The 13,720-nt window shown below is 34.4% G+C and overlaps 2 non-coding genes across 2 annotated transcripts; both read left to right on the forward strand.

The window, feature by feature from the left end:
* Positions 1-4,668: 4,668 nt before the first annotated feature.
* Trnay-gua (transfer RNA tyrosine (anticodon GUA)) lies at positions 4,669-4,754 on the forward strand. Its single transcript is given in 2 exon segments — positions 4,669-4,705; positions 4,719-4,754. It is a non-coding gene; the product is annotated as a tRNA-Tyr (tRNA).
* A 7,376-nt stretch (positions 4,755-12,130) lies between these two features.
* On the forward strand, positions 12,131-12,217 carry Trnay-gua (transfer RNA tyrosine (anticodon GUA)). The gene is given in 2 exon segments: positions 12,131-12,166; positions 12,182-12,217. It is a non-coding gene; the product is annotated as a tRNA-Tyr (tRNA).
* Positions 12,218-13,720: the final 1,503 nt, after the last annotated feature.

Here is a 13,720-nt window from a genome sequence, read left to right on the forward strand (position 1 = left end):
TTTGTCGATTGATCACGGTTGTGATAATTATGAAGATGACATGTATTAACTATTCGTGGCAGCAACAGAAGTAGCAGTAACAGCAACAACAATCACAGCGGTCATAATCGTCGTGCTTAATAGCTAGTTGTGTGGTTGTTGTGTTTGATGTTACGACTATGCTAATTAAACGATCTGGAAGTGTAATCCAAACTAGGCATTACAGATCCATCAAATGTCAAACAGGAACGGCCTAAGCAAAAGTGAGGCCCGATTTGGGTCATTCTGGCTGGGCCCTCTGCGTGCACGGCATTTGGAAATACAATTTTGAAACAAATTTTAATTTGAACTCAAAAGTTTCTCCCTTTGCTTTAAAATTACCGTCTCTCTATATATTTAATTTTTAAAAAGTACTAATTATTAAACATAATTCTCACTCTTTGCTGATTATATTACGATCAAGCAATACACAAAGTATAAAAAATACATGATGAAATAATTTGGAATGAAATATATCTTGCATTCTCGTGATTGCGCCGTTGGCAAAACGGAGGATTGCTCAATAAACGTTAAGGATGATCCTCTTTTTCGTTTTCCTTTTTTTTTCATTTAATAGTCATGAAATAATATAAAATGTATAACTGATGCTTTAAAGAGTCAATCACTACGGTTCATAGGATCAACTGCCAATGGACAATCTTTGGGTAACTGGTTTTTTAAATTAATTTTCGTCACTCTTAACGATGTCTTCCTTGTCCATTGTTCTTCAGTTTTTTTCTGTCCCTGCACCGTTGTTGATAGGTCAAATTTAGACTGATAAATCACACACACACCCAAGTCTATTTTGATGCTTATGGACGATATTGTGGGTATGATGTCACATGTTCATTACAATGTGCAATTTTGCCGGAATAAACCTGTGTACACTTTCTGACAGCTGTCACACTCCTTATTTGCTGTGAAATTCAAAAGACATCCCTGAGTAAAGTTGAAATAAGTGTGGCATGCAAATATAAAAGTTTTACTAAATTTGGCTATAAATGAGTTGGCCTAATAATACTCGGGTCGCAATTATTGCTTCCGGTTCATTACCTACAAGTGTAGTCACAGTCTATTTTTAGAGAAAAAGAATGCCGGATAACCTGTGGCAAGAACTTCATGATCACCTCCAGTTCATCACTGAAAGTAGTTTAGGTTATCATATGATTTATTAGGATCTGGGCATAGGGGAAAGTTCAGTACTGAGGAACAAATGCCAAGATTATAAAAAATAAAATAATTGAAATAATTTTGATCTGCGCCAGTGTGCATTTGTATTATACTTTAATGTGCATAGTGCCGCCGGCATCATGTTCTGTTGATAATTGAACAATTTTGGGAAACACTAACTTTAAATATTATATATCGTTCTTTTTACACCTTTTTGCATCACCTACTATATTTTTCAAGGATTTTACATATTGTACCTTTCTCTTATTTATTTAAAAATATGTTTAGAGAATGTTATCATTTTTAACTTTTAACCTTTGTGGTTTTGTACGTAATGCATATGCTTTTTTAAGGTTCCATCTTCATGTGTCTTTTTTGTTGCAATCCTTTGCGTCTATATTTTTAGAGCTCTAATTTTAATCGGTACTGTATAGCCAGTGTTGTGCCGATGAACTCTACAACTGTCAACTGTCACTGCTTCTTAAGAGCTGAAGAAAAATAATTGATGTTTTATTGATTTACAGTTTTCAAATATGTCTAACCTTGTCGGCTGGCGATGGAAATGAGAATGATGATGATTATTTTAGTGGTGGCGGTAATACTAACAGCAGCAGAAAATCTATAGTAGTACTTGTAGTACGCCAACAGTATTAGTCATCGTAGTGGCGAGTAATATAATACCATAGTAATAGTGGAATAGTACTTGTTTTTAATGTTGTGGCTATCACTCAATTAAAGAACAAGGTGTTAAAAATGCTGTCCATAATGCAATAAATTATACAAGTAACATTTTAAAAGTCGTCGTTTATTGTTATCATCATCGTCGTCGTCGTTGTCGTATAATCAACGCCCATTAAACAACTGTATATGTGCACTAGCTAGTGATACGATATAAATCAATCAACTGTCAGACAGTGGCGTCACCAGCCAAAATTATCGTCTTCGCGAGACAGGACAAGAAACAAATAATAAGTACCGTATTTCAGGAAATGATTTATGATATATTGCAGTTATTGAATTCCGTGATAGCTCAGTCGAGCCGTGCACCATTGATTTCTATCCCTAGGTCGCTTTTTCGAATCCGGCTCGCGGGAGATACATTTTTCCAAATTTGTAAAATCCGCCTAGATTGACCCGTCAAGCAATCTATTCTTTGGAAACAAAGAATACAAGAATAATATCGAATCGATAGTTAGATTGTGTTCACTGGAATATTGACTATTATTAAAATTAATAATTGAATGAATGGTTATGGTAAAACAAGGTGAGTTTTTCTCTGACCAGTAGGAACCCTTTCGATATCTTCTTTCGTCCATCGATCGCTCTTGATTGATTCATTTGTCGCATCCTTCCCAGCGTTGTCAATGAATGAAACAATAATATTGTTGGCTATTTCTCTTTTTACAGTTCATAAGAATCATCACAAAATGTCAAGTCGAACGCGTTAAAAATTAGTGATCGGAAAGGGTGAAAGGTTAAGGTCATTACGGTTAAGGTCATTACATTACTCTTGACTGCAAAGGTTAAGGTTATTACATTACTCTTGACTGCAAAGGTTAAGGTTATTACATTACTCTTGACTGCAAAGGTTAAGGTTATTACATTACTCTTGACTGCAAAGGTTAAGGTTATTACATTACTCTTGACTGCAAAGGTTAAGGTTATTACATTACTCTTGACTGCAAAGGTTAAGGTTATTACATTACTCTTGACTGCAAAGGTTAAGGTTATTACATTACTCTTGACTGCAATTCATCTTACAATAAATGGATGTTTACAAACACTCTAGGAGAGTATGACGTCAATCTGCTTGCACGACGTCATACAATGCTAATACGCCTCCATACAAAAGAAATTCATTTTAGTCGGATAATATAATAAATATTGCATGGTACTGAAAAACCTAATTTCACTTCATGGACCAGTCAGTGACTTACCGTAAGTATGTGGACTCCAGATTTGTTTCGACTCAAACACCATTCGTGGGGTGATAGTATTACGGTTCCACGATCTTAAATTAGGTAATAGAAACGGGTGAGAAGGAACAAAATTTGTAAACTTAAATAATTTATGTCCCTAGAATACAACGGGTAAATGTAGAAAAAGGAATTTACGTTATCGCGAATTAAATCCGAAATAATCCTAGAATTACAGACACAGGTCCTAATTATTAAAGTTCTGAATAAACTTTAGTGAAATCCAAATTAATTCCATTGCTGGAAGCGTTGATATACCTGTGGTGGCCAGTGTCTTTTGTCGGATCACAATAATACAATCCAAAAATATATTCTTATTTTGAAATTTCAAGATAAATCCAAGTCTCTGTTTCTAGGAAGTCCACGTTTGTGTTTCCAGTGAATAAACAATTCGAATAAATAAATTCCAGCTCCAAATAATTAATGGACACAACAATAATACACCTAATTGTGCTTTGATCTTACATCACAAATAATTAATTTCTAGGAAAACAATATTATATAGTCCTCTACCTGGCCTCAGGTCACAATTAGCATTTTCTGAAAAAATAAAAAAAAAATATTACCTAATGAAAAGTTTTCTTCTGGAAGACTCCAAATGTTTACAAGAGAAAAATCTAGGTTGGAATTAGAAGTCTATTTCTAAACTTTTAATATAAAATGTAGTAAACAACAAAATACAATTATCCATAGCATATAATGAAAATGAAAACTATAAACAGTTAACAAACAAACAACGCAAATTAAATATTTATACAATTTTATAGGTCCATAAACTGCCATAATGCACTAAGAACCATGCAATATTGTTAAATGTATATCCTTTGTGTCACTGGTTTTCTATCAATCGGATTTTTTTGGGGAATAATGCTGGATAAGATGTATTCTCTTATTTAACAACGAGAATTCCCCCCCCCCCCCTTTGTTTTCCATCCTGCGTACCTGTTCATGATTTTTTCTGGCACCACTATGTCCAGACAAATATGTATCATTGTAAAAAAATATTTTATGACCTTGTTGAAGAAAATAAATTTCCGATGAGTCCTCACTTCAACCGGAATAAAGATTTACATCTTCCAACACCCAAAATGAATTCATTCACGAGAATGTGCCCTCCACTGCAATAGGAGTCTGTCTGAACTTACGATGCGCAGACATTGTTTTCTCACGTCATATATATCGTGACAGATCCTGAGGTTATTTAAACGGATTACAACACCAATTGTATTAGAATATAGATATACAGTTTTAATTTATATTTGAACACATGATAATTATATTACCCATTATATTATAACACAAGCCCACAATTTAATAATGCCCATTATATGTATTCGGTGTCAATTAAAAGTTTTTAGCACAGTTAGTGATGCAGAACCTATCCATCATCTGTCAGACGGTGGTATCACCAGGCAAAATGATCGTTCCTGCAAGATATGAAAAGAAACAAGCAATAAGTAACAGAAATCAATAAATAATTTGAAATATATATCTGTTATATGATCCTGTGATAGCTCAGTTGGTAGAGCGGAGGACTGTAGAAAGTTGATGGCTATCCTTAGGTCGCTGGTTCAAATCCGGCTCGCGGGAACTACGTTTTTTGCATTTTTGTTTTAATGTCCAGCTATATTGACTTGTAATGTAATCGATTCTATCCAAGCAAAGACTACTGGAATAAAATAGAATGGGTAGTTGAATATTATTGAAGGGATAACTGAATGTTATGGAAAGAATCATTTTGAGAAAGGTAATGGTTTTGGGGAGGGGATTTATGATTTGGGTATAGGTTTTCTCTTCTAATTAATTGGAGCAGTATCCATATCTCTGATCTTCTATAATTATTTGTGACCCCAGATCCGCCTCGGTCAAAATACCATTAACAGGTCTATGATCGACCTTATCGCCTTCAGCACCAGGTAATATTTGCTAAAGATGCATCTTAGGTGTCTTTGGTGTCTAATGGTTGCATTTTTTGAGGAATAGCGTTAGATACCATGTATCATCTTTAACCAGGAAAGGCGTCGCCATTTGCTATCAATCCTGTGTACACGTACATGCTTATCTCTGACACCAATAATGACCACTTACACTTTTCCTACTGTTTTGAATCTTTTACTACATTGTGGAAGAGAACACATTTCCAAACAGTCCTCATTTCAAAGGCGACGGAGATTTCCAGCTTCTAACACCACGAATGAATGCGCCTTGTTTGGAATTGAGGATGTCCTCCACTGTCCGTAGATCCTGTCTGAACCGTTGATGCGCATACACTGTGTTCTCATTTCAACGACGTTTCGACTTTTCCCGACTTTGGTCCATGAGAAATTGTATACAGTGTTAAAAAAGAAAGCTTCTCGCGTACCGAACCGAGTTTCATAGAAAGGAACTAACAATTTGGTTCAGATTAATTTGAAATCTACGTCAGCATATTATAATACCCATAATATTGTAGCATAGGTAAACAGTTTTAAATACACTTTAAATTATAATATAGGTCCACAATTTAATAATATTGTTATTATATATATAATGTTTGTTAATGACATTTGCAATACTAATATACTATAAACGTAGTTTTCACTTTAAAGATGAGTCATGAGTAATGAGTAGAGCTGTCAACTCCAAGTAAACATCTCGTGATTTACTTTCAGGCCATGAGTTCTGAAAGAACAGGCTGGCCTAATTTGATAGTTAGTTTGAACCACGTGACGCTGTTTACTTGGAAAGTGATTTCGAAAATGCTACGATTATTCATTCCATTAAAATTCTGGTATTGAATTGTCTCTATTGCGTATTAGCATTCTATTTAAGGGACATGATACTTAGAATTTTGCATTATTGTCGCATAATAGAAACCGAGTGGGTTTTTGGACTAAATGAATAAGACAAAGACAATGTGAGAAAGATGGAAATTTATGAAATGAATTAATAAAGAAAAATATATGATGTAAAAATACAATGATTCTCTCACGCTCTCAACATGCGATTGACTCAAATCACTTTACACAACATTCACACATTGAAAATAAACCAAAATATTAAATCAATATGAAGTACAGATCCAAGAAACCTCATGGACTGCAGATACGCTTCAAACAGTATTTTACACTATAAGAGAGATTCACATAATCTCGAATACGAACTCTATTAAAATTCAAAATAATCTTATGAACACAACTAAAATTCAAAATAATCTTATGAACACAACTAAGATTCAAAATAATCTTATGAACACAACTAAGATTCAAAATAATCTTATGAACACAACGAATATTCAAAATAATCTTACGAACATAAAAATGCAATTGGAACAACAATTGAACCAAAGGTATGCTCCTAGACCTCTTGTACAGTCGCACGATTCCTTGGGTTGGCCCACACTCTTATCGGCCGCTCGCACCTTTATGGATTCACCACATGTACAGTCATACGTATAAACACGTACAGACAGCATACAGCACCCTTTTTAATTTGCTACGTCTACGTCCGTGGCACAGACATAGGTACATACATACATACGTTTCGACAGCACGCAGCCTTAAATACTCTGGAAACTCCAGACAGCTCTAAACAACTTTAGACAGCTTCAGACAGCTGTAGTCATATTCACAGTCACAAATCACAGTGACAGTCACAATCACAGCGACAGACACAATCAGCTACAATAAAACCAAATTGGTCATAATAATAGTTTCTGTAAAATCTCTAGATATATGATAATACTTTAACCTCTAATAGTGACTTGTAATTCAAAGTTCAAATCTGCGTTTTAATAAATGCATTATTACGCGATAAGACATTACAAACCAAATTAGCTTCGCATATGAAATGAAAATGCAAATTTAACATTTACCCCTATGGCTGGAGAACAACGGAGAGCGTACACTCCTCAACGTGATCCAAAACGACCAGTGTCGGTTTTAGAAATTGATCTTGCTTAAATCCATAGGAGAGTGAGCAAACGTCATGGTAAAATACCCGTGCATATCATGTTAGTAATGTTACAAGTAATTTCTGGCGAGGTACATGTTAATACAGTAGCTTACCTGGAAAAACACGTATTCACCCTAGATAACGTTGTACGCATGTACAACGAGAAATATTCGAATAGTTCTAAGGCAAAACCAAGTTATTTCTTTGCCTAATTATGTGACAAGTAGTACTGTCAGTCTTTGAACTGTTATATTACCAAAGTTGCTTATTATGTTTAATTTAATCATTCGTTGGAATTATAGGCTCCATCGTTCAGTTAAAGACTATTTGGTTATATATTAGCTGTGCGGAATTATTGTGAATTCATTTAAGAACAACTGGATATACAATAGCTGTATGGTATATTGTGAATTAATTTAAGGACACTCTGGATTCATAGCTGTACGTAATTACTGTGAATTCATTTAAAGACATTTTGGAATTATAGCATTGATCTTTATACATTTTACAATACAGATTATCATTTGGAACACCTTTGCGACTCAATCAGATTATTCGAAACATTCAGAACTGATAGAACATATAAGACTTTAGGAATTCAGTCACCATAATGTAAGTTATTTTTTTAACTCTTTCACTTCGTATTTTAAAGACTAATCAATGCACAGTCATCAACTTTAATTGGCTACACAGTGTAGATTAGTTCTTGCAACTTATATTTAAAATCAGAGACATAGTCTAGAAGATTAATTTCTGAATTTAACGTTGAAAGAAATTTGCCTTTCAGTAACCTCAGTAGTCCACGCATTGTCAAAATATTGGTTCAAAAGGATCAAATACTAATGATTCTTGAACTGATTCCGTAACAGGTAACAATAGTAAATGAACACTTCGTTCCAGTCTTTTTTCTTTATCAAAGCAATATGGCCAAATTATATTCTTCAAAAATTGATGAAATCTTTCTAAACTCAATCGACCTTCAGGGTGATTGACATAATACTTAAACGGCTGGATGGCTTATTCATGCATAACTTGCTGGAATATTCAAGACACAAGTTTTGTCCTAGACCTGGTTAAACGAAAGGCCAAAAAGAGGAAAAAGAAAATTTATGAAAAGCTTTACTATGGTTTTATTTTTCTTATTCCTAAAAGGAATTGCTTTTGGAAATCTTGTCGACTCACACATTATGGTCAATAAGTATTAATTGTCTGACTTGGGTTTAGGTAAGGGACCAACACAATCTAGCATTATTCTGCTAAATGGTTCAGCATATCCAGAAATAGGTTGCAGACGAGCCTCAGATAGCTTCTGAGTGGGGTTAGTTACAATTTGACCAATATGATAAGATTTACAGTATTTCAAAACATAATTTTCAATTTTTGACTAATGAAAATGGTTAAAGATCTCTAAATGACCAGCCAGGGAAGTTTCATCGGCTAGACTTAGTATTTCTTGTCGGTATGTCTTATGATCAATTAGTTCAAAGCTCACTGGCAACTCGGTACAAGCGGGTACCTCGGGTGGTCTATTTTCTTTCATAAAGACCTTAGTTTACAGAAAATAACAATCTGGTACTATTGTGGCTTCAGTCTCGCTAATAGCCCTCTAAAACAAACAGGAGATCCCAGGATCATGTTCCTGTTTGAAAATGAGTAAATGTATTTTGTCACCCTCATTAAAATAAAGTGAATGAGCAGTACGAAGAGGATCACTATAATCAAAAGCTCTTGACTGATCAATACTTGGAGCAAATGTGACCTCATACAATAACTTACCAATAAATGTGTCAACTAAACGAATAATGTCCAGGTCAAAATCATTATGAAGAGCTCTTTTTGCCATAGCTCTTGTAAATGCAAAAGCTGATTATAAAATTAAGTTCAAATAGGACGGACTATTTTATCTGAACATGGCTTGCCAGTTACAAGTGGATTAATCTCAACCTTACCTCAGGCTAGGTCATTATCTAGTAATAAAAAATACCGTCAATGAGTAAAGAAGCCACTGTTGGGACTGTCACCGGTCCTGAGACTAAGTATGATGCAAAATTGACGCTATGGAGAGGAAAGTGAACAAAAACCGCACTCTATTCTCTGATTACGAATGCTTTTACTGTCAGTAGACTACTTAGATAAAGGCAAAGGATCTGATAATAAAAGACCCTGAGAATCTCATGTGTCTCTTAATATTTTAATAGGGATGTGCTTGACAGAATCACCAACATGTTATATAGAATTTTTCGATATGAATGGTTCGTAATACTCCATAATAAAATCAGAATGGGGTTTGTCTGATCGAACAAATATATTGCTTTCAATATATGACCGTGCATCTTGGAAATAAATGAGTGTTTAAAATAGTCCCGTGTTTATTTCAATCTGTAGCAATCAGAAAGAACGTGCCCATTCTTCTTACAGTAAGTGCACGAGGGAATAGATAAGGATTTCTGATCAGTCTCTCACTAACAATAACAAACTACTGAGAGGAAGAATTATTGAAAAAGTATACTTTGTGACTTAAGGAATAGACATCAGTTGTACGAGCAGCATTTTCTAACGTTTTTACCTTTTATTCATCAAGTTAGATCTTGACGTCACTATGGACGCCCGTAATCATCATGGATTAGCAACACCTATCAAATACTTGTTCTTTTGCATTGCAAAATCAACATGATTCTGACTATTTTTATTTCGGATTTCTTTTTGAAGCTGAAGTTTTCTAAAACTATTTCCAGCTGGTGTTTTCATTTCAAGTGTTTTAATTTATTTCAAAGCCAAACAGAGACTTACTAATTAATCCCAAAGCACCTTTATCCTAATGATTCCTTTCTACCAGCTACTGGACCAAAATATTTTTTATTTCTTATATATTAAAGAAGCTTTCGCTTCAAAAAGATTATAATGTTTGGCAAGCTGGAACAATTCGTCCTTGTCCAAGGAATCTAACCCTTCAATGGTACAATTTAAAAGAAAGTTCTCAACTGTAGATGACATTGCCAAAGTTAGTTGGTTTCACTAAAGATTTCTCAACTACGTGAAATCAAAATACCACTGACTAAAAGAAAAACAATTCTCTTCAGTATTTTTACAGAAATTCGTATCCCGTACGAGTCCCCAAGTTTATGTTACGGATCTATGGTCTTATAACTAAGTAACAGAAAAGAGCGAAAAACAACAAGTTTTTTTTAAAAAATTCTACAAATAATTTAGTTCCAAGGAATACAACGTAATAATGGTAAAGAAACGTATGTTCTTTCACAAGTCCAATGTTATAGGTGTTCTGATCGAATTCCAGTGGTGTTCCGAATGAATTCCAATCTTGCAAGTGGTGACGTACCAATAACCTGGAATTAGTCCGAAAGAATTATTGAACACTTTGCAATTCCAATGAATAATTTAAATAAACTGAACATAACTATAAGAGTGACTCTATATATAGGACTCACAGATCGAACCCCTAGCGGAGATGCAATGAGAGCTCGCTACCTCTGCTAATTGTATTTGTATTATACTTTAATGTGGTAAATGCGCTAGTACGTTCTCGGTGCCTGATTTAGACATAGGAGGTCCTAAGTTCTATGGTGTAGCACTGTTTTTATTGAAATCAAACAACACTTAATATAGAAAATTACGCTTTAAATTAAATATTCTAAATATATAAATAGATATATAATTATTATAATTATTCAAAACGTATCAACGTCATACGAACGTGTCAAAGATATTCAAAATATACTTAAAATAGTATTAATTCAAAATTTTTAACTAATACCAAACTAATTTTGTCGTAATGATAAATTAATAACGCAGCTTAAATACCGAAATATCACGTTTTGAAACTTGACCGCTATTTCATGTCTAAAATAATAATCATAGAGCATGAAGCTGGCAGCAAGTTGTTTTAAGAATAATCTAACACTATGATTACAATACATGGTGAAGTTATAACAATATATAAAACATTATAGTTCATAATTAATATTCTGAATTTATGTACTATATAATTACTACAAAACTCTGATTTTCATGAACATAAAAATGAAAATTAGTTATAACAAGAAAAATTGCATTTTGTGAAGTTTTCTTGGAAATTCAATCATAACGCATGAGTATTGGTTGCAATTTGTCTTACAACAGATGAGATGTTTAAAGAGTAACACTGCACGAGGATATGAAGTCATGATCATTGCAGAATATTATACAGTACTAACAGGCTTCCTTAAAAAAGAGATTCATTGCATTTGGTTAATATAATAAATATTGCATGGCACTGAAAAACAAAATGGCTATTTAAGGACCAATCAGTGACCCCTCAAAAAGGCATATGGATTCCAGATTCGATTCGGTCCAAATACCGCTCATGCGGGTGATACACAGGTTCATAAACTGCCAAAAATCAGTCAGCACCATATGCATCCTTTGTGTCACTGGATCTGTGTTCGTCGGATTCTTGGGGGAATATTGTTGGATCATAAGTATCCTCTTTTTTAGCCATGAGAATGGACGCACATTTGCTTTCCATTCTGCTTACCTGTTCATGTTTTTATCTGGCACCACTTATGTACAGTCAAAAGTTCCAATTGTATGAAGAGGATGCATTTCCAATCAGTCCTCATTCTAAACGGAGTGGAGATTTCCAACTTCTAACACCCAAAATGAGTTCATCCAAGAGAATGTGTCCTTCGCTCTAAGAGGAGCCTATCTGAATGGATGATGCAAAGACAACGCGATCTCGCTTCATGGACATTGGCAGATCCTATGGCTATGTATATAGATTCTATATATACAATTTGTATTATAATATGGGTACACAGTCTAAAAATACCCATTATACGACAATGCATAGTCGATGTCTGTTCAACGTTTTTAGCATTAGATATTGATGCAGAACGAATCCATCAACTGTCAGGGAGTGGCGCCACTTGACCAAATGATCGTTCTCGTCAGACAGGGCAATTAACAAGCAATAAGTAACGTAATTCAGAAAATAATCTAAGACATAAATAATTTGATGTATGTTTCAGTTTTAATATCCCGTGATAGCTCAGTGGTAGAGAGGAAGACTGTAGAAAAAGGTGATGGCTATCCTTAGGTCGCTGGTTCGAATCCGGCTCGCGGGATGATTAGTTTGTAGTTTCTAAATGCAAACTTAGATTGACCTTAAAGAAAAGAATACTGGATTAATATGGCATCGATAACTGAATTTTATTAAATGGATAGTTAACTTAAGGCTCTCAGTGCCATAAAATATTTGATAAACATGCATTCATTTTTGTCATTGGCTCAGTAATCGTCGCGTTCTTGGGAAATAGTGTAAAATACGGTATATCTTCTTTAATTATGAAATTTGTATCACCTTTTTACTTTGTATCATGTATATATAAAAAGCATGTTTCTCTCTGGCACCATCACTAGCCAGTCAAACTTATTCCATTATGTTAACACGCAGTCAACGTGTACTCATTTCACAGACTTTGAAACTTGTCCCGATTTTGGTAATAGAGAAATGTTATGCTTAGTTATTAAAAAATTAGCAACAAGACCAAAAAGGAAAGCAACTAATTACGTACGAAGCGGCGATTGACATAATATGTAAACGGGTGTATACCTAATTCATGCTTAATTTAGGGTTTCCTTCAATTTGACCAATATGACCAGATCTACAATATTTCAAAATATCACTTTATTTTTAGACCAATAAAAATGGTAAAAATCTCTAAATGAGCAGCCAGAGAAGTTTAATGGTCTGACTAGAATTTCATGTGGATATGAGCTATGATCAACAATTTGAAAACTCACTGACAACTCGGTACAAGCGGGTACCTCAGGTGGTCTACAGTGTCTCATAATGATCTTGTTTTACAGAAAATGACAATGTGTTACTTACATGTCTTCAGTCTCCATAACAGCCCTCTGATACCAACAGGAGATCTCAGGATCTTGTTCCTATTGACAATGATAAATTGTCTTTTGTCACCCCCATTAAAGTAAAGAGAATGAGCAGTACAAAGGGGATCACTGTGATCAAAACCTCTTGACTAATCAATAGTCGGAGCGAAAGTGACCTCGTCAAAAAAGTGTCCAATAAACATGTCATCTAAAAGAAGCATGTCCAGGTCAACATCATTCCTAAGAGCTGTTTTTGCCAACTATACAAGCGGGTACAAATCAGAAATGTAATGCGCAATCGGACGGACTGTTTAATCCAAACAAGGCTTGTCAGCTAGAAGTGAATTAACCACAGTTGTATCTCAAGCTAGATCATTGTCTAGTAATAAATGAATGACGTCAATGGCTAGAGAAGTTTCTGTTGCGACATTCATCGGTACTGAGATAAAGTCTGATGCCAAAGTGACACAATGGAGAGGAATATTAATAAAAAAACACTCTCTGCTCCCTGATTACGAACACTTTTACTGGAAGAAAAGAACTCAGAAAAAAAGGCAAAGCACCTGATAATAAAAGACTTTTCGACATGAATGGTTCGAAATTCTTCGTAGTAAAATCAGACCGGGCTTTGATTGAATAAATATATTGCTTTCAATACATGACCGTGACATTTTGCATAGAAAGAGCATATTGAAATAGCCTCGTCCTTATTCTATTGCGTTTTTCAATCTGTA

This window comes from Sinohyriopsis cumingii, chromosome 3, assembly GCF_028554795.1.
Source record: "Sinohyriopsis cumingii isolate HCF-2022 chromosome 3, ASM2855479v2, whole genome shotgun sequence".
Taxonomy (NCBI): Eukaryota; Metazoa; Mollusca; class Bivalvia; order Unionida; family Unionidae; genus Sinohyriopsis; species Sinohyriopsis cumingii.